Genomic DNA, 27,240 nt, shown 5'->3' on the forward strand with positions numbered 1-27,240 from the left:
AAAATGGTTCCATGGAAAGCGCTCCAGGGAGAGAATGAGTGTCACTCCACAGTCCGCTAACACCCTGGACACTGGCACTGATTCAGCCTCGGTGACAGTGAGTGCCAGTTCCACACGCTTCTCTAGCAGCTGCAAATCAAGTGTCAACAGGAGACAACTTGGCACCCGCAGGCAGAAGGCTGGGCATTACCTCGCCCACCATGCCACCTAGCAAGCACTGCTCATAGGTATGGAATGTGGCAGCTTGCCCTCTGAGGAAACACACCGCCCAAGCATCTTCATACAGATCATGCAGTTTATTGATGGGATTTGCTGAATATGTCTAAGAAAAACATCTACATTTTCCTGGAAGGCATTAAAATTCTCTCATTTGAAACATAATCATTTGAGAGTACGGAGGGCCCCTGATGATGTGTGATGAGACAGGCTGCAGTATTCAGAGCAAATGCTGTAGTGAAAGACCTCGCCTAGACCCTGAGAAAGGATTTATGTGAGGACATGCTCACTGGTACGCTTCCCAAACCATTGCAAAGAGAGGCACTGAATTCCAACCAGACTTGACCAGTGACCTCAGAAGCAACAGTCTTGTTTCTGGAATGAAAAGCTTCAAGGAATAGCAGTTGCTGTCGGATGATAAATATTGCTGTTTTATTTTAATTTACAAAATTCTGATTTTAGGGCTGGGAATGTGGTTTAGTGGTAGAGTGCTTACCTAGCATGCATGAAGCCCTGGATTTGACGCCTTGGTACCACAAAGACAAATAAAGCAGGAAGTGGTGCTGTGGCTCAAAAGGCAGAGTGATAGCCTTGAGTAAAAAGTTCAGGGACAGTGCCCAGGCCCTGAGTCCAAACCCCAGGACTGGCAAAAAAAAAGTTTGATTTAAATCCTTAAAAGTTACAATCTAGTTGGGTGTTGTTGGCTTATGTCTATAATTCTTGTTGCTTAGGAGGCTGAGATCTGAGCATCAAGGTTTGAGTTAGCTTGGGCAAAAAAAGTCCTTAAGTCCAACTAACCAGCAAAAATAGCTAGAAATGGAACTGTGTCTCAACTCAGTGAGTGCTGGCCTTGAGTGAAAAAGCCAAGTAAGGACACAAGCCCCTGAGTTCAAGTCCAGATTTAACACACACACACACACACACACACACACACACACACACACACACACACACACACACACCCCTACTAGTTAGGAAGACTATACAGTCTGAGGAGGACACAGCTCTGGGGGTTAATGCATCTCTATGACAATAGCACCATTATGACTTTTTACACTTACATGACTGTGACTGTTATTCTTTCAAACAAACTGGTTAAAAGTAGAAGCAAAAAATAAGTTGAGATGGCCTAAAAAAAATGACCAATCCTACTTATCATCTTAAAGATTTTATGAGTAAATAAATGATCTCTTTTGTTTAACCAAGAGTTTTCACCAAACTACCAGGATCCCGATCTTGGTTGGAAATGGCATCTTTTTCCAGCATGTGGAAAGTAGTATAGACATAGTATGTTTGACTCTGTAAAACTAATGTCAGAATTCCAGAGGATCCTTATGGACTCCAGAGGAATGAGTCAACAAAGGGAATTTGAAAAAGAGGTTAGCTGAAAAACTGAAGTAGGAAGAGACTTGATCCATGGTTGGACAAAGGAGGTGTCAGTCATTTCTGTTCAGCAAATCAACCCCCAGCAAATTAGGTCACAATAAATTAGGTCATGGGAAACAAGAACCAAAAGAGGGGTCCTAAAGGAAGCTCAAGGTTTGAAAGGAGATGATGTAAGGCAGGCAGACTTTAGAGAAAGATGCGGCTGTCATTATAGAAGCCAGACCTAACTGCCATGTTAGTATGATGAATGAAGACAGGAGCTATAGAGAAGTGTAGAGCCAGCGTTCATTTCTGGCTGGTGAATGTGCTTCAGTCAAACAAAAACTGCACAGAAATAAAACAGGCAGAGAGGAAAGGATTAAAAGAAGTAGATTTGGGAGCCGTAGAATCTACAGAAGAGAGGTAAAGGAAAAGACTCTCTCAAAGTCAGACATAGTTAGGTGTCCCACTCACCTTAGGGATAAGAAGAGGGACAGAAAGGCTAGATCCAGAGGAGATGAATAGGAATCCACAGATGAAGGAAGGGTTACAGAGAAAGTTCCTACAGGACTGAATTCTCATCCAAGACTGGAGCCAGACCAACCCCAAACCATTGTGGGTTGTGATCCTTTACATGTCATTTAATCGAGGACAAAAGGTAAGGATGAGGTACTTTCTAAGCTGTTGAAACCACTAACTAATGACTATTAGTTATGAAACTTCAACTGCTTTCTTCTCAATTATTTCTAAAATGTGTGTGTGTGTGTGTGTGTGTTTCTGTGTGCATGTGTGTGTATGTGCATGTTGCTTTTGAAAATATTAATGGGGACTTGGACTAAACTTAGATGAAGGGATAGAATTTTCTACACCTTGGTACCAACCAATGGAAATGTCTGAGAGTTCATAGCACTGGGGTAACACAGAGAAAAAATTTCAGACTGCCTTACTTCCTCCCTTTCATGCATTCAGTGCTAAAACTGGAGTTTTAAGGAAAGCAACCAGTGTCAATATAACTGCCACTAACAAGAAGCTGAAGAAAAGCAACATTCTTACAGATAAGAACAGATTAGGAAACAATAGGCAGAAGTTTACTATGCCTATTTATTTTTCTGTACTTTTGCAGACAACAGTTCAAGGAACTTGCTTTCTGTGTGTCAATCTTCTAAAGTTCTTTAAATGGATCATCTCATTAAATTCTTATTTCTTCTTCCTTATCCTTGAAGTTTGTCCTATACATTTTTTTCTTTCTCCTCCCATCCACCCCCACAAGTTGTATAGTTCATTTCCATCATAGTGTCTAGTGAGTGCCACTGCTGTATTTGGTCACCGTTGTCCCTCCATTTCTGTACCCCTTTACCCTCCCAAAGACAGATAAACAATCATGACCAAAAAGAAAAAAAAGAAAAAGAAAAGAACAGGAAAAAAAAACCCTCTTGTCTCAATTCCCTGAAGATCTTTATAGTGCAAACTATAAAAACTTAAAGAACTCAAAGACAACATTAGGAAATTGACTCATATCACAGATGAGGAAAGTGAGGCCCAAAGAGAGCTCATAATTTGTTCTTGGAGGAAATTGGGCTGACTCCTAAATCTACATTCTATATCTTATCCAGGGGAATAACTGGTGTGACCTTCACATGAGACCGAAGTCGCTGGGTTCCATCGCTATTTGGGGAAAGGCTAAAATTGCTTGAGAGGAGTCACTTGTGAGAAGCAACTGGTCAACACTCCATATTCTTTGTTCTTTCCAGCCAATGGCTGTTGCCATGTGAACAGCTCTCATCTGAGGAGGAGAAGGAGGGGGAAGATGAGGAAGAGGAAGAAGAGGAAGAAGAGAAGGAGGAGGATGAATGGGAGAGGAGTTTGCGCTCAAGGAAACAAAAATAGGAGGATTTAATAGTCTAGCCAGTAGCTATTTCACTTTAATCTAGAATTATGGTGGCTTAATTTAATTTTCCTGCAAATTACTGAATTTCTATTCAAAGATTTGCAAAGATGAACTAAATAAAAGAAATTGGATGATTTTTGCTATGGACCAAGGAGGGGTTTCAGAATAAGGACAACTTGTCAAGAAAAAAAGATAGAAAATATCTTTTCTTTTTATTTTTTTAACTCTCTAAAATAAAAGGAATCTGGTTGATACATTTCCCCAGAGAATAAAATGAGGAGAGAATGCATTGACCCAGAGGGATGAGGGAAGCCTGGTCCAAATATTCTGTCTCAATTTCCCTTCTGTAATAAACCTGCTGCAATTTCTCTAAAATCCTTTCAATGGTAGCATTCTAGGATTGTCTAAGAAGTTGATTACAATGAACACAGTTTAAAAGTATGTTCTTTTTAACTGAGCACATTGATGCCCACCTGTCATCCAAGCTATGCTGAAGATAGAGATAGGACGACAGAAATCTCTGAGACAAGCCTGACCAAAACTATAAGATTCTATTTGAAAGTTTAGAGAAAAGTTTTGCAGGCTTGTTTTTCCCCTGTAACTGGTCTTCTGGGTCTCTCTAGAACTGCTACTGCCCAAACTCACTTTTTTTTTTTTACTAAATGGTGAATAGAACTGTTTCCTTTGAGTAGAGACAACCAGTAGCCTCATGGTGTTGTGTGCCTAAGAACAACTCCCTCTGAACATAGACAGAGAAGTCAGAAAACCACTAGACCAACCTGTGTGTTTACTTGTAGATTTATAGGCACAGTCTAACTACCGCAAATGAGGGAAACCCAGCAATCTTTTGTTTCTCTGGCTCAGGTTTACCTCACTTAATATAATTTTTTTCCAAGTCTTTCCAATTCCTTACAAATGATACAATATCATTCTTTCTGATGAATGAGTGAAATTCTTCTGTGTGTGTGTGTGTGTGTGTGTGTGTGTGACATTTCCTTGATCCATTTGTCCATTGAGGGGTATCTGAACTGATTCCATACACTAAATGGTTAAAAATAATAATAAACTGGAACTTGATAGATTATACAAGTCTCTAGGCATTCACACACAAGAATCATGGGAGAATATTTTTTGGAGAGGAACATGAAGGTGTGATTCCTATGTGCTTCTGATCATATAAATTAAGACAAATCAAATGAACTCCGGGAAATAGAAACAAGTTTTTTTTTTCTTTTCTTTGTTGTTGTTTTTTGTTTTCTTTTCCTTTTCTCTTATTTGTTCATTTACCTATGGAGAGTAAGTGTGGGGGGGCACAGAAATGGAGGGAAGAAGTGTGAACATCTACAGCCGTGGAACTCACTAGATGCTACATTGAAAATGAACTATACAACTTGTGGGTGGGAACAGAAGGGAAAGGTTAGGAGGGAGAAAGAGAAGGGATGACAAAAATAAATGTATTCTTTATCTGACATATTAACTGTAGCCCCTTTGCACATTAATTCTATAATAACTAACAATAAAAATGCATGAAAGAAAAAAACCCACTAGGACTATGAGTACTTCGATATGGAGTTTTAGGGAGGAATATATTGAAAACAAATCACCATCTGCACGTGATGTCTTTATCCTAGCTCTGTGTTCAGGAATCTCTGGACTGCAAACTGATGGCAAGCCAGTATTCTATCTCCTCTTTATGTTTCATAACAGGCCAGGGGCCAGATCAGAAAATGTCAGGATGCTTCCGGTCTATTCTGCCTGTCACTTCCATAACCTGTGACTTGTGTTCATAAAGCTGCATCAAGTTCAGAACCTCCCAACTGTGTTGCTGAGATTCTTGGGTAAAAACAAGGTCCTTGCTTTTTCTCATACATCAGTTGCTTGGGGGTGGGGGGAGAGGGGTGGAATGGGGGAAGCTGCCAGGATCGAATGTTTCATATCTGCCATTTCTCTGCAGCTTGGCTATTCCCTGCTGTTATCTTTGGCTCTGTTGCTATGGGCAGGATTTATTTTATTTTATTTTATTTGGTTCTTGCTTAATAACTGCTTGGCTGCTAGAGGTGCTCATTTCTCATTGTATTGGTGGAAGATTAGCAGAGATGTTGGGGAGGTATTTCCTGTATTAAGCAGCAGGGGAGAGCTTGCTGGGCCTGTGCCTTCTTTTGACATAGCATCACACTCCCCACCCCACCCCCTACTTTCACTCTTGGAATGTGCTGAAGCCAGTTATTCGCATCCAGAGCCAGCTACTCCTCCCTGAGTCTTTGCAGAACTGCGCCCTTTTCCAGGTGCCCTTGGATAAACACTTCTTGGGGGAGGCTGCGGTAAGTCTCAAGCAATCATCTCACTTGCGTTTACACATTTGGGACTCACCAGTGAAAGTGCATTTAACTTTCCAGGCTTAATTGCCTTTTACACTACTTCATACTTCAGATTCTCTGACAGTTAACTCACCGGCCTTCTCTGAGAGTCACCAGTGTTACAATGGACTGGATAATCTATGTTATCTGAGACACAAGTTTATAGTTCTGTGTTTAAAGCTATAGACTAACTGCCCATGGGTCTGCCTAGAAGCATTCACAGAAGATTGAAAATAGTTATCCAGAAAAGTTAGCAAAAGAGAACATTTTGACCTTGGTTTGGCTCTGGATTGGATTGAGATTCAAAAAAAAAAAAAGAATACAACCCTGGTGTCCATGACTCATGCTTGTAATTCTAGCTACTCAGGAAGTTGAGAGCTGAGGCTCATAGTTCAAAGGTCAGGATCATAGTTCCAGCATGGGCAGGAAAGTCTATGAGCCTCTTATCTCCAATGAAACACCAGAAAACTGGAAATAATACTGGGACTCAAAGTGATACAGTGCCAGCTTTGAGCTCAAAGACAGAGACAATGCCCAGGCCCTGATTCAAGCCTCCCTCCCCCAAACACAAGATGAATGTGACAGAAGGTTGTTTCTGTCTTTGATAGCATCATTGTCACAATGACATAGGAGAGTCAGAGAAGGAGCCTCTTGATCTAGCTCTTAAGACTGGGAGCTCACATAATCTACCTTTCCCCAGCTTTCTCCTTGGTGATATGGAGGTGATTCTAATTTATAAAATTCTTATAAAGGTTACACATGAGAACACTTTATAAGCTATAAACACAAAGTTACTAAATCAGATGCTCAGATACATGAACACATTTGTAACCCTGCAGATAACTCCATCCACAAGCATAAATATAAGAAAACTGACTCGTATTAGAATAAAGAAAGAACAGAAAGCAAACTCAACAGTCTGGATCAACTTTGATGAAAAGTTGAAGGGGGATACCAGGGTGACAATGAGGAGAGTCAGGAGACATGAGGCATAATGGAAGTATGGGCAGAGGGACTGAAGTAGGGTCACCGGTGGCGGGCAGGATCAAAGTGGCTGGATGGTATATGCTTGCAAGTTCTTGCTTCAGTGTGCTGTCTTGGCCTGAAGCTGATTACATGGCCTGGTTCCAGAAACCTATTGTTAGAGCAAACCCCCTGCTTAATCAAGTGTGGCCTGCTTCAGAAACTCAGGGCTCTGTCACCTAGGGAGAGAAGGGGGAATGGGTTTTCTCATTTTGAGATTGCAGATGTTCCTATCATTAAATAGTCATAATGTTGGCTGCTGGTGACTCTCCTGTAATCCGAGCTACTCAAGAGGCTGAGATCTGAGGATCATGGTTTGAAGCCAGCCAGGGTAGAAGTGTCCATGAGACTTATCTCTAATTAATCATCTAATTAATCTCTCATATGAGGAAGCTAGATCTAAAATAAATATGGAACAAAATTATACAGGTTTAGGCATTCATATACAGTGAGACTAAAGGAGGACACCCTTAGGTAAGGAACAAAAATGCACTATGCCTATGTACATCTAATCATAAAAAATAACATTTATTGAGATGAACTCCAAAAAATGGGAAAAAGTGGTGGCTTTTTTTCCCTTGATTTTGTTCTCTTTTCTTTTTGTCTTGTTTGTCTGTGTCTTTGGTAGTATATGAGGAGGCACAGAAGTGGAAGGATTACCAAATGCTGCAAGGGTCTCACTGGACACTGCTGAAATTGAAATATACACCTGTGGGTGGGATGGGAGGGAAAAACTGGGAGACAACAGGGAAGGGGTGACATTATCCGAAAGGAAATGTACTCTTTGTCTAGCTTATGTAACTGTAACCCCTCTGTTTCATTTCATTTTATTTTACCATTTTCAAATAGACACACACACACACACACACACACACACACACACACTGGACATGCAGGTATTGTTCAATTGGTAGAATGGCAATCTTAGGCAAAAAAGCTAAGCAAAGGTGAAAAACCTTGTGTACAAGCCCCATTACCCACACCAAGAAAATAAATAAATAAATAGATGGCCACAGACTACAGAGTAAATTTAATAAAACTTTCAAGAATCATTTTCTCTTTTCAATAGGTATTATCCTTATTATGAGGCAAAGGCCACCTTCCACCTGCCCAGATCGGAATCCCCAGCACAGGGCATGTGCCAGACCGTGGTGATGAAGGCTCAGCCTATTGGATGCTCCTAGCTAAGTCATTCAAAGAGGAGAAGCTGTGCCATATCCACACTGGTTCCAGTGTCACGGAAGGATGAATAGACCATTGAGAGGCCAAGTTCAGCACTGGGAAAGGTTGGAGTAGTTTGAGTTCATTGTATGCAAGCAGGCCCAGAGGAGTCCTTGCCAATATCTGAGCCCAGAATGAAGGTTGGTACGAGGTACTTATTTGTAAGCAAATTTAGCTGGGGAGGGGTGATGTTGGTATGGCACAATTTCTGGGAAGAATTTGTTTTGCAAGAAGCAGGTGCAGGCAAGTGAACCATCTCAGAGAATTACAGATGTGCGAGTTTCTCAGAAATTGCAGGGGCTGCCAGAATTCACACACAGAAAACAAGAAGCGAGAAGTTGAGTTCCTTCTGGTCAACTTGGTTTCCACAATGGCTGGTTTGCTTATCACCTGGGTTATTTTAGGTTTCTGGGCCTCGTGTCAGGTAGGCCAGATGCCTTGATACCAGGAGAGTGGAAAGACACTGTGTCTTGTCTGTCATGTGGATACAACAATGGCTGCAGAGCTAGAGGTACTAAGTACCCACTGCTCACTCTTGCTGGTGCAGCTACTGGGTGTGCAGGGAAGCCATTGTGCCTTGGCTCTGTGGATAAGATGTGCGTCCATTCTCTATGCTACCCAATATTCCTTAATATAGGACTTTATTATTTTAAAATACAGAACATTCATAGGAATATGCAATTCATGCCTAGGTATCTAGCATTACTCAGCTCAAAAATTATCAATACTTAGTGAATTATTTCACTGTGTTCTATTCCTCTCTTCACATCTTACTTTGTTTTTGTTTCTGCTGGTTGCAATGTTTTGAAGTCCAAGACATATTATTTATCTCATCATTTCTAATTGGTGTGTGTGTGTGTGTGTGTGTGTGTGTGTGTGTGTGTGTGTGTGTGTGTGTGTTATGGTTGGAACTCAGAGCCTTTGTCTCTCTGTTGGCATGCTTGCAAAGGCAGTACACTACACATGAAGGAAGGTCAGCTTCATTGCCTTTGTGAATTTTGTCCTTCGCATGCCATCTCCCCACTCCTCTCCCATCTGGGGCAGGACTTTTAGGTCAAATGAGTGCTTTGACTATGTCAAACAGTGCTGCCATGAGTGAAGAAATTTCAAGATCCTCATCAGAATTTGTTCAGTTAATGCCTAGACATGGGATTTTCAAAGAAAGTGTGCAACAGTACAGAAAGTATGCAATAACACAGGTAAACCCAGAGAACATTATCCTGAATGCATAAGCCAAGATTATCTCACTTATTCATAGAATCTAAGGAAGCAGAGAATAGAACAGTGGTTTCCAGTGGCTAAGAGAATGAGAAATGGAGAGATTTGGGTCAAAATTTCCAAGTTTCAGTTATTCAAACTGAAGTTCTGAAAACTCTAGAACTATAGCCATAGTAATCATAATTATTTAACAATGTATATCTATATATCAAACATCAAGTTTAGTGTAATATCTGCCTTGTGTATGTGGTTCCCTACTCTTTTCATTGGTTGGACAGCCAAGGCACTATGAGAACAAGAAGGTGAATTATAAAAGGGATAACACTGATCATAATGCCCTGTAACTCATAAGCTGCCATGTTGAGTTGAAACAAAGTAACTACAGTTTGTTAATAATACTCTGTTGTAAACTTTAAATTTGCTAAGGAGACAGCTTTTAAAGAGTCCCACCAGAGGGGAGCCTCTATACAACTACGTAAAGATAATTTAAAAAATATTTGAAACAAAAGCACCATGATGGGACACATACTATCTGTCATGTTGTTCACATTTTTTTTTAAAAATCAGGGCGATACATAAAAGGGGTTATAGTTACTCTCATAAAGTAGTGAGTACATTACTGCTTGAACATTGTTACTCCTTTCTCCCACTTTCCCCCTCTCCACCCCTTTCCAAGTTATAAAGTTTATTTCCAATATATTGTCTTGTGAATATCGCTGATACACTGGTTCATCCTTTGTCTCATCATCTTGTTTTTCCCCTTCCCTTCCCTGATCCAAATAAACAAATAGATGCATATACAATACACTAGGTAACAAAATGATACAGTAACAACAGAGAATAAACCATAAAGGGGAAAAATGAAAAAGAGAAAATAAAAGTAAAGAAATAACTCCACACAGTACCTTAAAAACAGCGACCACATGGATAAATGTCTTGTTTCCCTATCCTAGCGCTCACTTAACCTCATCCTATATGATCACATACACATAGCTTTTGAGCTATTGCACTCCTTTGCTAGGAAAATCCTAGATGCATACTGCTTATTACAGATGAGGGAACCTATTTTCCTTTGGGTCTAGTGTACATCACTTACTGTTATTTTTTTCTTAAATCTTTCCATTTCCTTACAACTGGGGCAATGTCATTCTTTCTGATGGCAGCATAGAATTCCATTGTGTATATATTACCATGTCTTCTTGATCCAATCATCCAATCATACTGAGGAGCATATGGGCTGGTTCCATATCTTAGCTATGGCGAATAATGCTGCATTGGACTTAGTTGTGCTGGTAGGTATTGTATGGCCTTGTTTCTGGACATTTGGGTAAATGCCCAGGAGTGCGATTGCTGGGTCATAGAGGATCTCTATGTTTAGTCTTTTGAGGAACTGTCACACTGACTTCCAGAGTGGCTGAACAAGTTTACACTTCCACCAACAGTGTAATAGGGTTCCCTTCTGGCCACATTCCTGCCAGCATCTGTTATTATTATGCTTTTTGATAATCACTATTCTAACTAGACTTAGGTGGAATCTCAAAGTTGTTTTGATTTGCATTTCTTTTATGGCCAGAAATGTCAAGCATTTCTTCATGTGTCTATAGGCCATTCTCATTTCCTCTTTAGAGAAATCTCTAAGTCTTTAGCCTACCTTTCAATTGGATAGTTGCTTCTTTGTGGATTTGTTTCTGAGAGATTTTTTGAGATATGAGGCTCTTGTCTGTTGTATGGCTTGTGAAGATCTTCTCTGAGGGCTTTCTAGTTATTTTTCTAGTTATGTCCTTTGCCATATAGAAGCTCTGCAGTTTAATGCAGACTTTCTTTGATGTGTTGTGTTTCTGGGCCTTTATTAAGGAAGTTTTGACTTGAGCCAAGAAGCCCTAGTGTATCTCCTATTCCTGCTTATAAAATTTTCAGAGTATTTGCTTTTAACTCCAGGTCTTTGATCCATTTGGAATTGATTCTGGACCCATCACTTTTTATCCTTATCTGTGAAACATTTTTCCTTTCTTTCCTTCAAGTTGGATGTCTCAAATACTGATGGTCGGCATCTGTAAATTACACCACAATAAAGTTGGGAGGAAAAAAAATCAATATTTAGCCCCAACAGATTTAGTTCTTGATCTGTTACCCATATTTCAAGAAATTAAAAATAAATTCTCTTAATTAAGTCCTGCTTTGAAGACTAATCTTATTAAGAATTCAGAAAGTCTTTTTTTTGTATCATAAAAGTCAACCCCCTTCTCCATTTGTTATAAGAAGTTATAAAAGTTTCCTTCCCACCACTGCTTTGATGCTCCTAGCTGGCTGAAATGAGAAAAATCACATACATGGAGATGGGGGCAGGGGAGAAAAGAAAAAGGAAAATGATTATTTGTATTGCAACTTGAATATTCAATTGAAATGCCTAAGGTTTTGTGGTTCAGATCTATGATTTCTATGGGGTTGGGAGAGATGGGGATGATTGCTGAAAGAGTGACACTGCTCAAGATGCATTGTGTTTACAAACTGACTTGTCCAATAGCAGTTCCTTTGTACAATTACCTAAAGAGGCTAAAAGATAGACTTTATTTTCTTTTTTGTCAGTCCTGGGGCTTGAAATCAGGGCCTGAGCACTATCCTTGGGCTTTCTCTAGGCTAGAGCTATACCACTTGAGCCACAGCACTACTTCTGGCTTTTCTCTATGAATGTGGTACCAAAGAATCTAACCCTGGTCTTCATACATGTTAGGCAAGCATTCTACTATTAGGCCAAACTCCTGGCCCCTAAAAAAATATAAGCTTTAAAAAAAAAAGACTTCTAGGTGGACTTAGTGACACATATCTGTAATCCTAGCACTGAGAAGTTTGTGATAGAAGGATTTGGAGTCTGAGGCTAGCCTTGGATACTTGGAAAATTTCAAGAACTTCTGGGGTACATAGCAAGACTCTTTCCATACAAACATACACACATGCAACATTTAAAACATGTTTAGTTTTATAGCAAATGTCATCATCTAGGATTGAAAATGCGGAGAGAAGTTTGTAAGGAAGAACTGGGATGGTTTTCAGCATGTTAGATTCGAGGGCTTGACTTGGCACGATTTGCAATAATGGACTCCAAAGAGAATGTACTGCAGATAAAGATTTAGGACCCACGACCCTTCAGTGGCAATTGAAGTGGGATTAGCCGCCTCCCTAGGAAATGGCTGCAGTTTACAACCTCTGCTGTGTCAAGGTTTTCCGGACTTGTTTTTAGCTCACACAAAAGCCTCCCAAATTGCTTTGTTCTGGCATTAAGGAAGTGGCTTAGGAAGGCTTAGTAATGTGGAATTAGGAATTTGGCCTAACATTGCATTTGCCAAGAACACACGAAGAGGTGGGTATTCATTATCTTGCCCATTTCTGAAATTGCATAAATCCCTAAACTCAAGAACTTTCACAATACTGTCTTAATTTATGTTTGTAATCCTGTTTTCCAATGCATACTCTATGCTTCAATTAATAATAGATGTATCGTCAGTACCTAGAAAAACCGACATCCATATCTTTAATAGTCTTCCCTTTTGTATTTCAAAAGATCTGTTCAGATGTCATGTCTTTATTTTCTTTGACCATCCTTAATCAAGAATTTAAAATGTGCAAAATCACTATGCTAGCGATTGAGGTGGATATCAATATGTTTCACCTGCAAACATCGCATCCAGTAATCTATGAAACTTGTCAGTTTTACTATGGAGGAATTTGTGCCACTCTTACATAATTTTTAAAAATTCAGATTTAAGCCTAGTGTGGTGGTTCACACCTGTAATCCTAGCCACTCAGGAGGCTAAGATCTGGGGATCATGATTCAAAGCCAGCCAGTGCACTAAAGAACGTGAAACTCTTATCTCCAATTAATCACCAGAAAATGGGAAATGGGGTTGTGGCTCAAGGGATAGGGCAGTAGCCTAGCCTTGAGCTGAAGAGCTCAGGGACAGTGCCTAGGACCAGAGTTCAAGCCCCATGACTGACAAAAAAAATCAGATTTGAGATCATATCCCAAATATATTGCACTAGAATCTCTAGTGTAGAGTACAGATATCTGTGGTTTTGTTTGTTTGTTTTGTCTTATCTTGCAATGTATGGTGGCACAAGCATGTAATCCTAGTTACTTGAGAGGCTTAGATGAGTAGGATCCTGATTGGAGGCGAGCCAGCCTTGGCCAAAACTTCATGTGACATTGTCTTAACCAATAAAATGCTGGGTATAGTGGCACAAGCCTATTATCCTAACTATGTAGGAAGCCTGCATAAGAGAATCATGATCCACAAAGGCAAAAATCTTACTTGAAAAATAACTAAAGCCAAAAGGACTGAGGGCAAAACTCAACTGATAGAATGCTACTTAGCAAATACAGGAATTTGAATTCAAAGCCCTAGTATGTCCAAAACTAAAAACAGAAACTTACATTTAAAAAAAATGTCTCTTGATACCATGCTTCCATTCTATTGGACATTTGCCAGAAAAGCTATGACATTTGTGCAGCAGTGCTTTGAAAAGACTGAAGCAAGTGCTTCACCAAAGAGAATATTGGTTCCCTTGTTTTTGTTCTTGACCTTAATCTCATCCCTTTCCACTCTAGAAGAGGCACAGATGGTTTGGGGGGGATTTGTACCCTGTGTAAGCTGGAGAGTTACATGCAAGCTTCAGGTATTACTCACATCTTTTCTGTAAACTCCACCCTGGATCTAAAAGCCTGGTGCTATTCCAGCTCCTTACATCACCAGTGACTTTGATTAGGAGCCATAAAAATGTAGGGATAGTTCTGGAGGTCAAGAGCACAGTGGATCTTGCAAGACTGGTAAAGTGGGCAGGTGTCAGTTGGTGTTGTCTGCTTCTCCGTTCCCTACTTTTCTTTCCCACCTTGGGGCCTTTTTTAGGCCAGACATTTTCTCTGAGCTTTGGAGGGACTGTTGGGTAGAAGTGACTAAATATCTTACGCTCTCTGATGTTAAGGAATAAATAAAAATCGAATTGTAGGCAACAATAAGCAAGTAAGTGATTTAGTTATAGAATTTTTTTAGTTGGACAGTTTTCTGTAGACTATACTCTGTGTCTGCACAGGGGGATTTCTCCTACTGTAAGTTTTCCTAGGACCAACTCTGCTGGCTCAGAGCCTTGGCTATTCATGCACAAAGAGAATATCACCTGATGGGCAAATTACCAGAGCTCATTAAAATCCAGGAAAGAGAAAGACGATAATAGTTACCATGAGTACATCTCAGGCTGTGGCTAATCTGAGCTTGGGAAACTCTCTGGGCTGGCCTTAGTCCAAGGCCACAGAGCATTGCCGTTAATCCTCCAGGATGGTGTCCAGAATCTTCTCTGGTATGGGCCGAATGCCTGTTTCTAGGCACAGTGGCCTCCACCCATATTCTGATGGGACAGTAGGGGAAAGGCCAAGTGTAAAGGGAGACAGTTTAGTACAATGGAAAGAATCCTGAGCTGATATTCAGAGAAAGCTGGGGTCCAAATTCACTGTTACCATTAATAAACTGGAACATCATGGACAGGTGACTGGCCCAGTCCCTAGGTTTAAGATTCATTCCAGTTCCAGGATTAATTATCTTAATCACAAAAATAAACAATAGAGCCTGGTGGATGTATCACCATGAAGAGATATGGTTGTCATGGGACCATAACATAAACTTTTATGCACATAGGCCTTTGCTGCCCACAGCATATTCTCTGGAACTAGTAGCATTGTCTCTTTGGAGCTCTTGCAGAATCAGGGGCTCCATCCTCTGATTCCAAATCTGCCTTTTTAACAAGATGCCAAACCAATTTCATTGCACATCAAGGTTTGAAAAGGACCAGTTCAGTAGGCACAGCATCCCTCTGCACATCAAGTGAGCACATAACTTTCTTAGGGTCCTCAAGACTTCAGAAAAAACCCAAACTCCTTCAGAAGATTCAAGGGAAGCTGCTATCTGATCTCTATCACTATCTCTAGCTTTCTTTCCATCTGTGAAAGGCAACCATGAGAACTTCTTGTACTGCGCTAACCATCAGATATGAAATTCCCTTGGGTCAGAATATTCACCACAGAATCATCCCTCTTTATTGGCTATTCAGTGTTTAGGGAGTCGTTTTATATCAGGTACTCTTCTGGGAACAGTACTCAAAGAGTTATCTTCAAAGCTGTCCACAGTTCAACTTCCCATCATCTCACAAGGAGGGCTTCCTTTAAGCCAAAAGTGATGGTTAATCCTGATGATTGTCAACTTGTAGACTGAGAAGCACCTAGGAGATTTGCAAAGTACACCTCTGGTTGTATCTGTGAGGACATTCCCAGAAGGAGTTAGATCACCAAGGCTTTGGTGAATTCAAACTTTGAATAGACTATTGGGAAAGCATAGAACTGTGGAAGATGGAGCCTGTTTGGAAGAAGTGAATCACCCAAGATGTGCATTTTGAGTATAGCTAGGCCTCAGCACTGTCCTTTTTTTTGCCAGTCCTCAGGCTTGAACTCAGGGCCTGAGCACTGTCCTTGGGATTTCTCAAGGCTACAGCTCTACCAGTTGATCCACAGCACCACTTCTGGCTTTTTTCTATATATGTGGTACCAAGGAATCAAACCCAGGTTTTCGTGCATGCTAGGCAAGCACTTTATCACTAGGCAAAATTCCCGGCCCAGCTTCCTCTTTTTTTATTTGTTTCTTTATTTTTATTTAATTTAAATGTAAAATATCTTCCTCTTATTACACTCCTTTCAGCTTCCTGGCAGCCATGAGGTGAGCAGCTCTGTTCTATCACCCGCTTTGGATACTATGTTCTGCCTTACCACAGGCCCAGAAACAAGGAGCCAGCTACCATGGACTAAAAACATAAATTAAAATTCCTCCTTTAAAATGCTTCTCAAAGGTATGTCACAGTTGGGGAGAGGGGAAACGGGGGGAAGAAGCTGACTAGCACACCAGACAATATTGAGTCCCCATGTTCCTCTATCAAGTCATCTGCATAACTCCTTTTGTGATGCATCATATTTTTCTGTAGTTACAGCTGTTCTCTCTACTTCCAATTGACTGAAAACTCCACAAGTATAGGTCCAAGTGTTCCCTTGTTCCTGTGTCCTTTAGCACCAAGCCCACCAGCCTGCACAGAGAAGAGTTCCATGCATAGTCACTGCATGAAGGGAAGGCTTCACCAGACAGGAAGGAGTAGCTAAAATGCAAAGGCAGAGTCTGGAAGGTGCCAATGAGAGTGTGCTGCCTTTCCTAACAGATGTGAGGAAGCAACGTTTACCTTGGACTCCTATTTCTTTGATCTAAGCTTCCAAAGGGACGATCTATGCCCAGAATGCGCATGCTTTACGGAATGTAAATTGACATGTGTTGCAGAATTCCTATCTACAAGATCTGACTCGAATCCAGGCCTTACTTTCCCTTTCAAAAAGAAAACTATAGAGATCCCAGGGTAAAAGTAAAAGAAACTCCAGCAGGGGTTGGACGTGTGCTGCCATCTTCCACCCTATGGGAAGCTCTGAAGCTTGTTTTCTGGAGATGGGACTGGAATGGAGCCAAGTGGAGCCTTGAATTGGACAAAGTAGTCCCTGCAGGACAGCAGAAAGTTGAGATAGGAGCAAAAGAGAAAAGATCAGAGAATGATGAAATTAGATTTTACTTAAGAACAGTAGAGCACAATGGCTTATTTTAAATTGATAAATGAAGATCGTCAATTAAAAAAAATAATTCTACCTCCCTTCCTTTGTAGGGGTAGCTATGAAAATCTAAGGAAATTTATATGTACTACCAGAGCCCACAGGGGCTAGATTCTAGAGCCGTTTGACTTCCTCACTTAGCTCAAAGCTAAATGTCAAATAATAGGGCTAGTATTATCTCATTGTCCTCCCACCCTTACTTACCCCAGCTGTCTGCATCAGTGTCTAAGGCGAGAAGGCCAATGGTACCAATCCCAGGTTGACTATGGAGCAGATTAAGCTCTGACAACTCTGCCGACCACTGTAAGATCACAGGAACACTCTTGACTTCCAGCCCACTGTGGTTTCCATTAGCTGCTCACGCGCTGGCATGAAAACCATAATGAGGTCAGGCAAACTGCTCTGTAACCTAGAACTCCGAGCAACATTGGCCAGGACTGCAGCTGACAAATAGCCTGATACAGCCCAGCCAGGAAGGTAAGAGGCAGGTCATACCAAATCAGGATGAAGGCCATGCCTCTCTGGTGTTCAGAAAACCTTGGGCTAAATCCCTTCTTCAATAACAACTTCTCTTGTATAAACAAACCAAGAGAAAGCAAATTTGGTTTCTACGTAGTTGAATTGTTTTATGTTAGCTTTTCTGGTTGTAGAGTTGCTGGTGAGTCAGAAACAATTTCAGGAAATGCTGCCTATGTCACCAGCTGGAACTCTGCTTCCTGGTCTCAAGAGACCTTACGTGCATGCGTACGCATTTGTGTTCATATACTTCATATCACAGAGTGGTATGTCCAATAATTTATCTCAGAACTCTCACATAAACTCATATACACACAACCATGATATTCCCACATATATTGGCATATCCACATTTGCACACACTAACACTTAGATTCACAAACTCACTTTCATACATGCATGCATTCTTCCCCATAGACTGACGAAAACAGACAAGCTCCTACACTCATAGAAACATGCACTCACAAACTTTTCCTAGCAAATTTACATGCACACTCATCCATACTCATACTTCTTTATATCTCACATGTACACTGACACATGCTCTTGCACTAACACACATTCATGTTTGTAAACTTTGTCTCTATCCACAAAATGAATGTGTTCCTGACATTAAATATGATCATGCTGTGCTTTGCACGAAAGACATCTGTTGCAACAGCCCACTGATTATTTAGATATTTCCAAATATCTGCATGTTTGGCTTTGTGGACATCTGAGGATTTGGCTGAGGCAAGCTTTTTCTGTACCTCCTTCTCTCTGGAGATGTGTGAATCAGTTATATCTAATCATCTCTTCCCAATAAGACAAGAGTGGGGAGAGAGGTCAATGAATCCGCCCCATTGCAAAAGGTATGTGTTATAGCACTGATTGAGAGGACCATAGAGCCGATGGGATTTTGTAAGTAAAAACTTCAGTCCCCATCTCATAAGGAGTCACAGAAGAGAAACCAACAGACTCTTCCCCACTCTTCTGCCCTCTTTCTCAAGTCTCCATGAAGGCTCTGAAAGCCTGCATACCCACTAACACACACATTTTAGATCTCATCCACTTTCTCAGGGAACTGCAATCTCAGTAGGATCCAGAATTCTGGGAAAATCAAATGGCTTTCTATCTATGGGAACAAAGTTCTAGTGATATATTAACCCCACTCTTTGGGTCTTTATAGAAGGCCAATATTTACTCTTTATCTGTTTTTGTTTGTTTAGTGTTTGCTTTAGTGTGTCCATTTCCTTTTGGTAGCTAGCTATCTGCCTTAGTGTTTCTTTGCTCAGCTTGTAAACACAAAGACAAGGGAGACATTCTCCAGTCAATGATGAGTATAAGATTCCCAGAAGCTCCACTAAGCCTCTAGCTGTTGGGAACCTAGGGCAGGGTCAGGCTGACCCATGAATCTGCATCACTGAGTAAGATAACTACACAAAGAAATGAGATGTCATGTATGAATGCCATGCCTAACTCTGATCTATATCACCAGTATTGTGAATCACTTTCTGCTGAGACTTGATTACCATTGTGTTTTTGCTTTATCACTCTCTGCTGAGATCTACAGTGAGAGTAAACACATGGACCTCCCCCGCCCTGCCCACCTTTGTGCTGATAGGGTCCTGCACCCTATATTAGCTGAATGTACTTCCTCAAGAAACGAGTTCCTGCCTTGATGGGTCTCCCTGATGCGTCTGATTGTCCTCCAGTGAGGAGGGCTGGGTGTTGGCTGTCAGTCGGCCCTCTCCTTTCTCAGCTCATCCTGGTTGGAGTGTGTTCTCTCTATCTCTCCTGTGGGTCATGAGGACCCGAAGACTAAAAACCCCGACATCTAGCAATGCTCTTTTAGGTCTTGTAAACTTTCATGATGAAGGTGAATGGAATTGTGATAGCCTTTCAGAAGAGGAAGGTAAATGATTTGCTTTTGTGCACTTTGTCTCTCAGTGCTGTTTAAACGCAAGCAACAAGACAACAAATGACAATGACAGCTCTACTCCAGAAGGACAGCTTGACATAGATATCTTATAATAATTTGTGTGTGTATGTGCAGATACTGGGGCTTGCACTTAGAGCCCAGGTACTGTCCCTTAACTTTTTTTTTTTGGCTCAAGGATTGTATTCCAGCATTTAAGCTATAGCGTTATTTCTGGCTTTTTCCTGGTAAATTGGTTATAAGAATCTCCACTTAGCTAGCCTGGGATGGCGTTTTTTTTTTGTGGGTCATGGGGCTTGAACTCAACCTGGGTGCTGTCCCTAAGCTCTTCAGCTCAAGACTACCACCCTACCCCTGGGCCTGGGCATTGCCCCTGAACTCTTCAGCTCAAAGTTACCACCCTACACTTGAGCTACACCCCACTTCCAATTTTCTAGAGGTTAATTGGAGATAAGAGTCTCAAGTTATTTTGTGCTCCAGCTGGCTTTGAACTTTGATCCTCGGATCTTAGCCTCCTGAGTAGCTAGGATTACAGGTGTGAGCCATCATGCCCAGCTTGGGCTGATTTTGAACTACAATCCCCAGATCTCTACCTCCTGGGTAGTTTGTTATAGGTATGAACGAGCATACTTATAAAACCTTGGGTCAATTTTTTTAACTAAGTTTAACCCTAAAATAAACTCACTTCTTAGCCAGGAACAAAAAGGAAATCCAGATCTGTTCATGGAATTCCACAAACACTACAGGAAGATGAAGAGTCTTCCAATTCTTAAACTACAAGAGCTGCACTCCAGGCTGCAGGATATGTAGTGAAGTACTGAAATATAGCTTCACTTGCTGCTCACCTACCACTCAGTATGTTTTCTGACAACTTGATCATCAGTGAATGAATGGATGGACTTTCTGTCCTTCTTCCCCAGTGACATTTGAACGTAATTCCTTAGACATTTCCATGTCTTCCAGGGATAAGTCCAGATAAGATCATAAAGGCTCTTTTCACCATGATCTCCCTGTGATGCTACCTTTGCGAGCATGTGATCATTTCTGGTAGAGAAGACGTTTCTCCTTTTGTGTTAGTGGTTCTGGAGTTTGAACATGGGGCCTTGTGTTTGCTAGACAGGGGCTCTAAACCACCAGAGTCCCACCTCCAGGATTTCCTTTCCTTTCTTCCATCTTCAGTGACCTCTTGAATATACACCTGTCTAACACAGAAGGTTCTAGTTGTTTCTCGCTCCCTCTACTATGACAGCTGATTTCTTCCTACCCATTCAACTGTACAACCCTTAAGACAAAAAACATCCTGTATTGGCCTCTCACCTCCAAAGTACGGCAGTTTCCCGCTTCCAGGAAAGACAAAAAAAAATAGGTGTGAGCATTCCCGGAGTCAGTATGTTTCTTAAAAAATGATGGTCTGTCATGCAATATGAAGATTGGGAATTAGTGAGGGAAAGTACTGGATCTAGGGCCAAGCTAATTAGTTATATGACCTTACAAAGGGTTTGTAACCACAATGTGCCTCAGTTTCCTTATCTGTGACATGAGTAATCATCACTGAGAGTGAAACAAGTCTTACACGTCAAGGACGGGGACATGTTAGGTTCACATGCTACATTGCCTAGTGTTCTTTGTGAAGGAAGTAGACCCGCCATGGCAGGAAGCCAAGTGCAATCTAAAGGCAAACATTGCCCATTGCTTACCTAAGATTCCCTTTCTTCTTATTCTCTGACAGGACATGCTCACAGCTTCTAGCATGACATTCAGTGTCTCATCTTGTTTGAGGCCTGTCCTGGCTCCAGTTTTAATTCCTTTCATTTTTCCACTCCCTCCCACAGGTTCTAGATCCCTTGGCTTTGAGCATCCTCCACACACATGGCACCATGGGATGCCTCCTGTCTGTACTGCTCTTGCCATCTAGAATGGCTTCTTCTCTATTCTGCCTCAACTCAGATGGCTGTGGGACCAAACAACACCTAGCTTTCCTACAGAACCCAGATTAAAATATTACCATATGGATGAAATTGCCCTAGAGTTAGTTAGGGACACACAGAGAGATACCAAGCAGACCAAATGGAAAGGTTAGGTGAGAATCCAACATAGGGCAGTTTTTGTCAACAAAGGAAAAGCCATGTGCCAACTTCCAACCTCCAGAACTGTGAGAAGAAACTTTCTACTGTTTAAACCAACCAGTCGGTGGTATCCTGCTTTGGTGGCCCCAGGCCGCTAATACAGATGCCCATAGCATAGTGTTGCTTTAACACCTATGCCACTTTGGCAACTTCTATCAGGCAAGGCTCAGACACCCTTCATTCTTTACCCCAAACCATGCACCTACTGCATGTATCTATGAAGTATGTGAATAAAGCTCTTCACCAAGATTATATTATTTTAAGAGTGGCCAGTATTTTCTTCTTCTTTATGGAATGCTTCACTATAAAATGTTTACATTGGTTTATATAACTTCACTTTCATTTTCCAAATCTCGGAACAAACCAGCTGTCTTCAAACATGTGCTTTTCCTATCTGTGGCTTTTCCTGCCTCTTGTCTGGGGACATGCCTTTGAGTATGTGAGTTGGTGGCTAGGCAGGTCCAGTGGATGAGAAGTGTGGAGGCAGAAAGGCTCTGGGAACTTCTTTATGAAGAACCAAGAATAGATGGAGTCTGAGAACAATCCAAGTACAAAGACTGATATCATATGATGATGGGAACTGTGAAGAGCTCTTACGCTTGGCTAATGCTACACTTGTGACCGGTTGCCAGAGAATATGATGTTTACCACAAAAGAGGAGAAGGAGAACCATGTTACTCACAGAGGTATCTGCATTTGTAGTCTGTGGCCTAGGAGAAAATCATAGCTGGGAGGTATAGGGGACATTGAGAATCATTAAAGTGGGTAAAATAACATCTGTGGGATGATTTCAGAGTCACTGAAAACACATGTCAAAGAATTTAGCACATACTAAATATTAAATAAATAGAAATTACAATTATCAGTTACTATCCCATAAATACTTGGGAATTGCCTCCTCAAATCCACAGAGGGAATGGCTCTAAACTATTACTGCTTTTATATAGAGAACATTACTCTCGTGGATGAAGAACTCAGTAAACTGGGCTGTAAATTACAGGAAACACTAATTCTCATGTTGAACAGAAATGGTTTGGGATAGGTGAAAGTCATTGTGAAATGACTTGAAAGTTTCCTAGCATCTACAATTTCACAGCTGAAAAACAAACCATGTAGGAGACATTATTTTATAGACACTTGGAACTTATAAACACTGTTCATTCAACCACAACAGCTCTATGAGGTAGGCAATACTATATGAGAACTGTTCCGACTTCATCAGATTGGCCATAATTATCTGTGGAAATTCATGAGGTGCACACATTAGCAAGCAGAACTGAGACCTAAGCCCAAGAATGGACTAACCAATCCCATGCCTTTTCCCACCCATTTCACAGCAATGAATCTCAGATCTTCCACTTCCTCTCCTGTAGTGTGTTGCATTTGTGATAACAGGTGAACAGAAGGCTTAGAAGTGTAGCTTTGGGTCAGGCTTAGGTAGAATGACACATACCTTGGACATATCTCAGCCTCAGTGTTCTTGCAACTAAATAAAGCTAATAACAATCTCATGAATTTGGACATCAGACTACGTACTTGGCATCCAATAGGGATTTTCTTTAAAGGAAGTAATTTCTGTAAGAATCCACAACGTGTGTGTGTGTGTGTGTGTGTGTGTGTGTGTGTGTGTTTTCTGTTTCTCAAGCTCAGAGTCAGGTATTTACGCTGTTGCTTTACTCTTTTGCTCAGGGGTGGTGCTCTACCACTTAAGCCACAACTCCACTATATAATCTACTAATTCTTTAATGTGAAATCCCTCCACACTCTCAGGTCAGTGAGGCAGCACAGCCAAAACCTTGTGGACTATGAGGATTGCCATGGAACAGTGAGTCAGAGCTCATTTCCAGGTGGCTCCAGCTAACACCTTATTTTAATTACCTTCCAAGTAGATACCTCCCAGGTTAAAAGAATTGCCTAAGGTCTTACACAAAGTCCAAGGCCAGATAATTGTTATGAGAGCCAGGTGGGTTGATGACACAATTGCTTGAAAATTCTGCTTGCATTCTTCTCACCCTGGGCCATGCTAAAGTTGGAATTGTCAGATGGGAGAAAAGAGGTTCATACCCAGAAGGTGTGAGCCTCAGGAGCCTCAGTTTGTCCTCGAATTAGGAATTTTGGAGGCATACATACCTTTATGGAGGGCTTTCAGAAATGGAGAGATGAGCCAGAGTCCTCCTGATACTATACTCAGGCTCTCTTCCCCTTGCTTCTCCATTACTGTGTAATTTCTGGGAAATGTTTGCTTGTCCCTCCAGGTGTCATCCAGACAGGAAGTACACATGTGTGATCAGCAGAAGGAAACATGACAAACAGAGGAAGAGAGAATGGATCCAGGAAATAAAAAGAAAGCCAAACAGACACATATGCAGTTCATCAAGAAAGGGGCAAAACTCCCCAAGCCGTGTAAATGTGTGTGAGTGCCCAGGGCACATCTGAAGCAACTGTTTTTCTATGTGCCTTGCAAATTACTTTGTGGTTTCGGCAGAGTTCCTTTTGGGTGATCACTTTTAAGCACCACCTAAGCCCATCCCAGTTCAGCCCTTGGAAAATAATGTTGGGAGACATTTCTGCACATGGGTACAATGTCACTTTATAAAAAAATCTCATCTCAGAAATGGATGCAGGCACAATTCAGATACACTGATTCATATTCATATTGCATATTCATGTTGGGTTTCTACTGCACCAATCAGCTGGAAATATGGAATAAAAATCAGTCAAATAACTGACACATTTGTTGGGAGGGTTTTTTCCTTTTTCTTTTTAACAGGTGAATGCAGACTCTAACAACTTTAATTGGGTGACTTCAAGTCACAAAATACTGTATCCTGCAGTGGCACATGCCTCCAAGGAAGAGGCTGTAATGAAGGAGCTGCAATCAAAACATAGTTGCCACCCAGAAAGTGAGTGACTGCTGTGTGATTGCAGGCATGTGTTAGGGCTGATGGTATTCTAAGAATAAAAATAACAGAGGGAACACAGTTCAGCAAATACACCAATGCTGAACACTTTCCCTTTGAAGCCAGAACTTCTTTGACCCTAAGAACCATTGATCTACTGACAAATTCCAAAGCTTCTACAGAAGGATCAGCAGAGATGGTTCCCAGAGAATGTTTTGGCACTGGGTAAATCTATCTGGTCTGTAAACTGAAACAATCCTAAAACTCAATGAGACTGTCAACATTCACCTTTTACCTGGTTCCCTTTGAAAGCAAATCTATACCAGATATTAAAGAGGGAGTGAGTTGGTGGGTAAAAAATGATGAGCTAGCTGCATTGCATACCTTGAAACAGGTAGCAAGAGGTCTTATCTAATGGTAAGGCTAAACAGGGAATTGTTTTCATTTATACCTTTAATGGACCAAAGGTTTCCTTCCCTCCCCACTCCCTCTTTCCCTTCCTTCTTTCCTTCTTTCCTTCTTTCCTTCCTTCCTTCCTTCCTTCCTTCCTTTTTTCCTTCCTTCTTTCCTTTCTTCCTCTCTTTTTCTTTCTTTCCCCTTTTTTGCCTGTACTGGATCTTGAACTCAGTAACTCATGTTTCTTCTTAGCTTTCTTGCTCAAGACTTGCACCATTCATTCTCTTTCCAGCTTTTTGCTGAGCAATTGGAGATAAGAGTCTTATGGAGTTGTCTGTCAAGGTTGGCTTCAAGGTCGCGATCCTCAAATGTCAGCCTCCTAAGTAACTAAGATTACAGGTACAAGCTACCCTGCCTGGCTGGCATGGAAGATTTAATGAGAATTACCTGAGCTACAGGTGTTATGCTATAATAATACTTTGGCCAGTAGAAAAACACAGTAGTTCTGAAAGTACTCATATGACAAATCATCTAAGAGTGGCAGGTGAAGCAAGGCTATCAAGACAGGCTAGCAGAAACAGTACCTGTGAAAAGTCTAGTAGGAAATCTCTGAAAGTGAAATCTCTGAAAGTGAGTCCAGGGCTGGGCGGCATGGAAGGGCTTTATATAGGGTTTGGGGCTCTAAGCATTTCCAAACCTCAGCTCATAAATCTTTGTGCATAGAAAACACAGGATATGAAAAAATAAGTCCAGAATGACCCACACTATGGACTGTGCACTCAGGATGTTCCAAGACCTTGTGTAAAACTGTGCCCTAAGGATTCCATTTGGCAAACATAGACTCAAATCCCTAGTATATATGAAAGCCTGGGTGACTTCAGAGAACAGTAGAAACAAAGGTCTTTGTTTCAGTGTTTAAGACCCTTTCTCCATCCGGGCTTCATAAGTATGCATTCCAGAATACTAGATCCTGATGGGAAACTTTTGGATAGGATTAACTTTCTAGTCTCAGAGTATGATTAAAATATCTTTGTAGCCTAAAAGTTTTTTTTAACCATCAATATGAGAAGATTCATTTTATGAGTAACAATTACATGCCCCTTTCATTCTTAATGCTTCTGTAACACTAAAATTCTAGAATACCAGATCAACCTGCAAACCCAGTCCTAAATGAATAAACCTCTCATTATTTAAATAAACCAAGGAAAGGATCCCTGGGGGAACAGTAACTTCCCAGCCTGCCACAAAGATATGGTGAGTTGGAGGCAATCCTTTTCAAATGGTGCTTTAGAGATCTTTTGTAAGGCTAGTAGCATTCTATCTTACTGCAGTGGTTGAAAAAGGCTGGTATCCATTTGTGATTTAAAACTTAATCTTATGTTGTGCTTGTGAGGAGAGGATGGAAGACTCCAGAGGCAGGGGTTAGTGAAAATGTGAGGTCTTCAATGGTGTAGAGTCTTTTCTCTGGAGAGATTGTTATGAAAAGCACAAATCTGTCCCTTCCCACACTCATTCCTTCTCCCCATTCTTAATCCTATGCTGTTATCACTAGCTAGCTCTGACTGTTGAAATCTGCCATGAGGTGACACAATTAGGAACTAAGCCTGCACAGGGACCCTGTTCCTAAACCTCCAAAACTGAGTACTAAGAAAAAAAAAACTGAGTTTCCCATTTGTATATTATCGGCCTCAGGTGTTTTAATACAGAGGCACAAATCTGAGTAATACTGAAACACCAAGTTAACCTAAGGTTACACACACACACACACACACACACACACACACACACACACACTCATGTTGCCACTGTATACTGTGAATCTGCAAGCACTGAATGCACTCACTGTTTCTCAATGTTACTTGACCATGGAACCCTCTCCTTGTAAAAGTGAGTTTCCAGGATGAAGCTTATGGAACACACTTTGGGAAACAGTATATTAAAGACCAGAATCCCACAATGCATATTTCTACAGGCCTTGCCCAGTCACAAAGTGAGAAAGTCCTTCAAAGTGATTCCAGATGACGTGGGCCCTTGGCAATTCTTGTGCTACTATGAAAACTCTCCCTTATGATGAAAATGTCCATGACTAATATTCATTATGTTTTCTCCAAAGATGTTTTCTTGTGGTCACAAGACTTCCTACTCAGATTTCCTGTTTGGATGAGTTCTTGGGTTGTGTCCCCAGTTGTATGTTGGCATGTTACTTTGGGTCAAATGTAGCTTGATTGGCCCACTGAGAACCTAACATCTTTTTTCCCAAAGGGGGTGAGGGATAAAGGTTCAGTCCTAGGAAAGGCCACTTTGCACAGAGACAGATGTACTTCAAAGCTCCAGATAACTGTCCCCTCCATTCCAAGCAAGGGACTGGTCTCAGAAGAGAGCTGGGGAAAAGTCCCAGCTGACTCGGCACTCTTG

General features: G+C 41.1%; 1 long non-coding RNA gene across 1 annotated transcript; it reads left to right on the forward strand.

The window, feature by feature from the left end:
* Positions 1-1,720: 1,720 nt before the first annotated feature.
* LOC150045748 (uncharacterized) lies at positions 1,721-24,194 on the forward strand. Its single transcript, XR_016532878.1, has 4 exons — positions 1,721-2,239; positions 5,177-5,318; positions 7,919-8,210; positions 23,785-24,194. It is a non-coding gene; the product is annotated as an uncharacterized LOC150045748 (long non-coding RNA).
* Positions 24,195-27,240: the final 3,046 nt, after the last annotated feature.

This window comes from Megascapheus bottae, chromosome 27 (assembly GCF_031878675.1).
Source record: "Megascapheus bottae isolate mThoBot1 chromosome 27, mThoBot2.hap1, whole genome shotgun sequence".
Taxonomy (NCBI): Eukaryota; Metazoa; Chordata; class Mammalia; order Rodentia; family Geomyidae; genus Megascapheus; species Megascapheus bottae.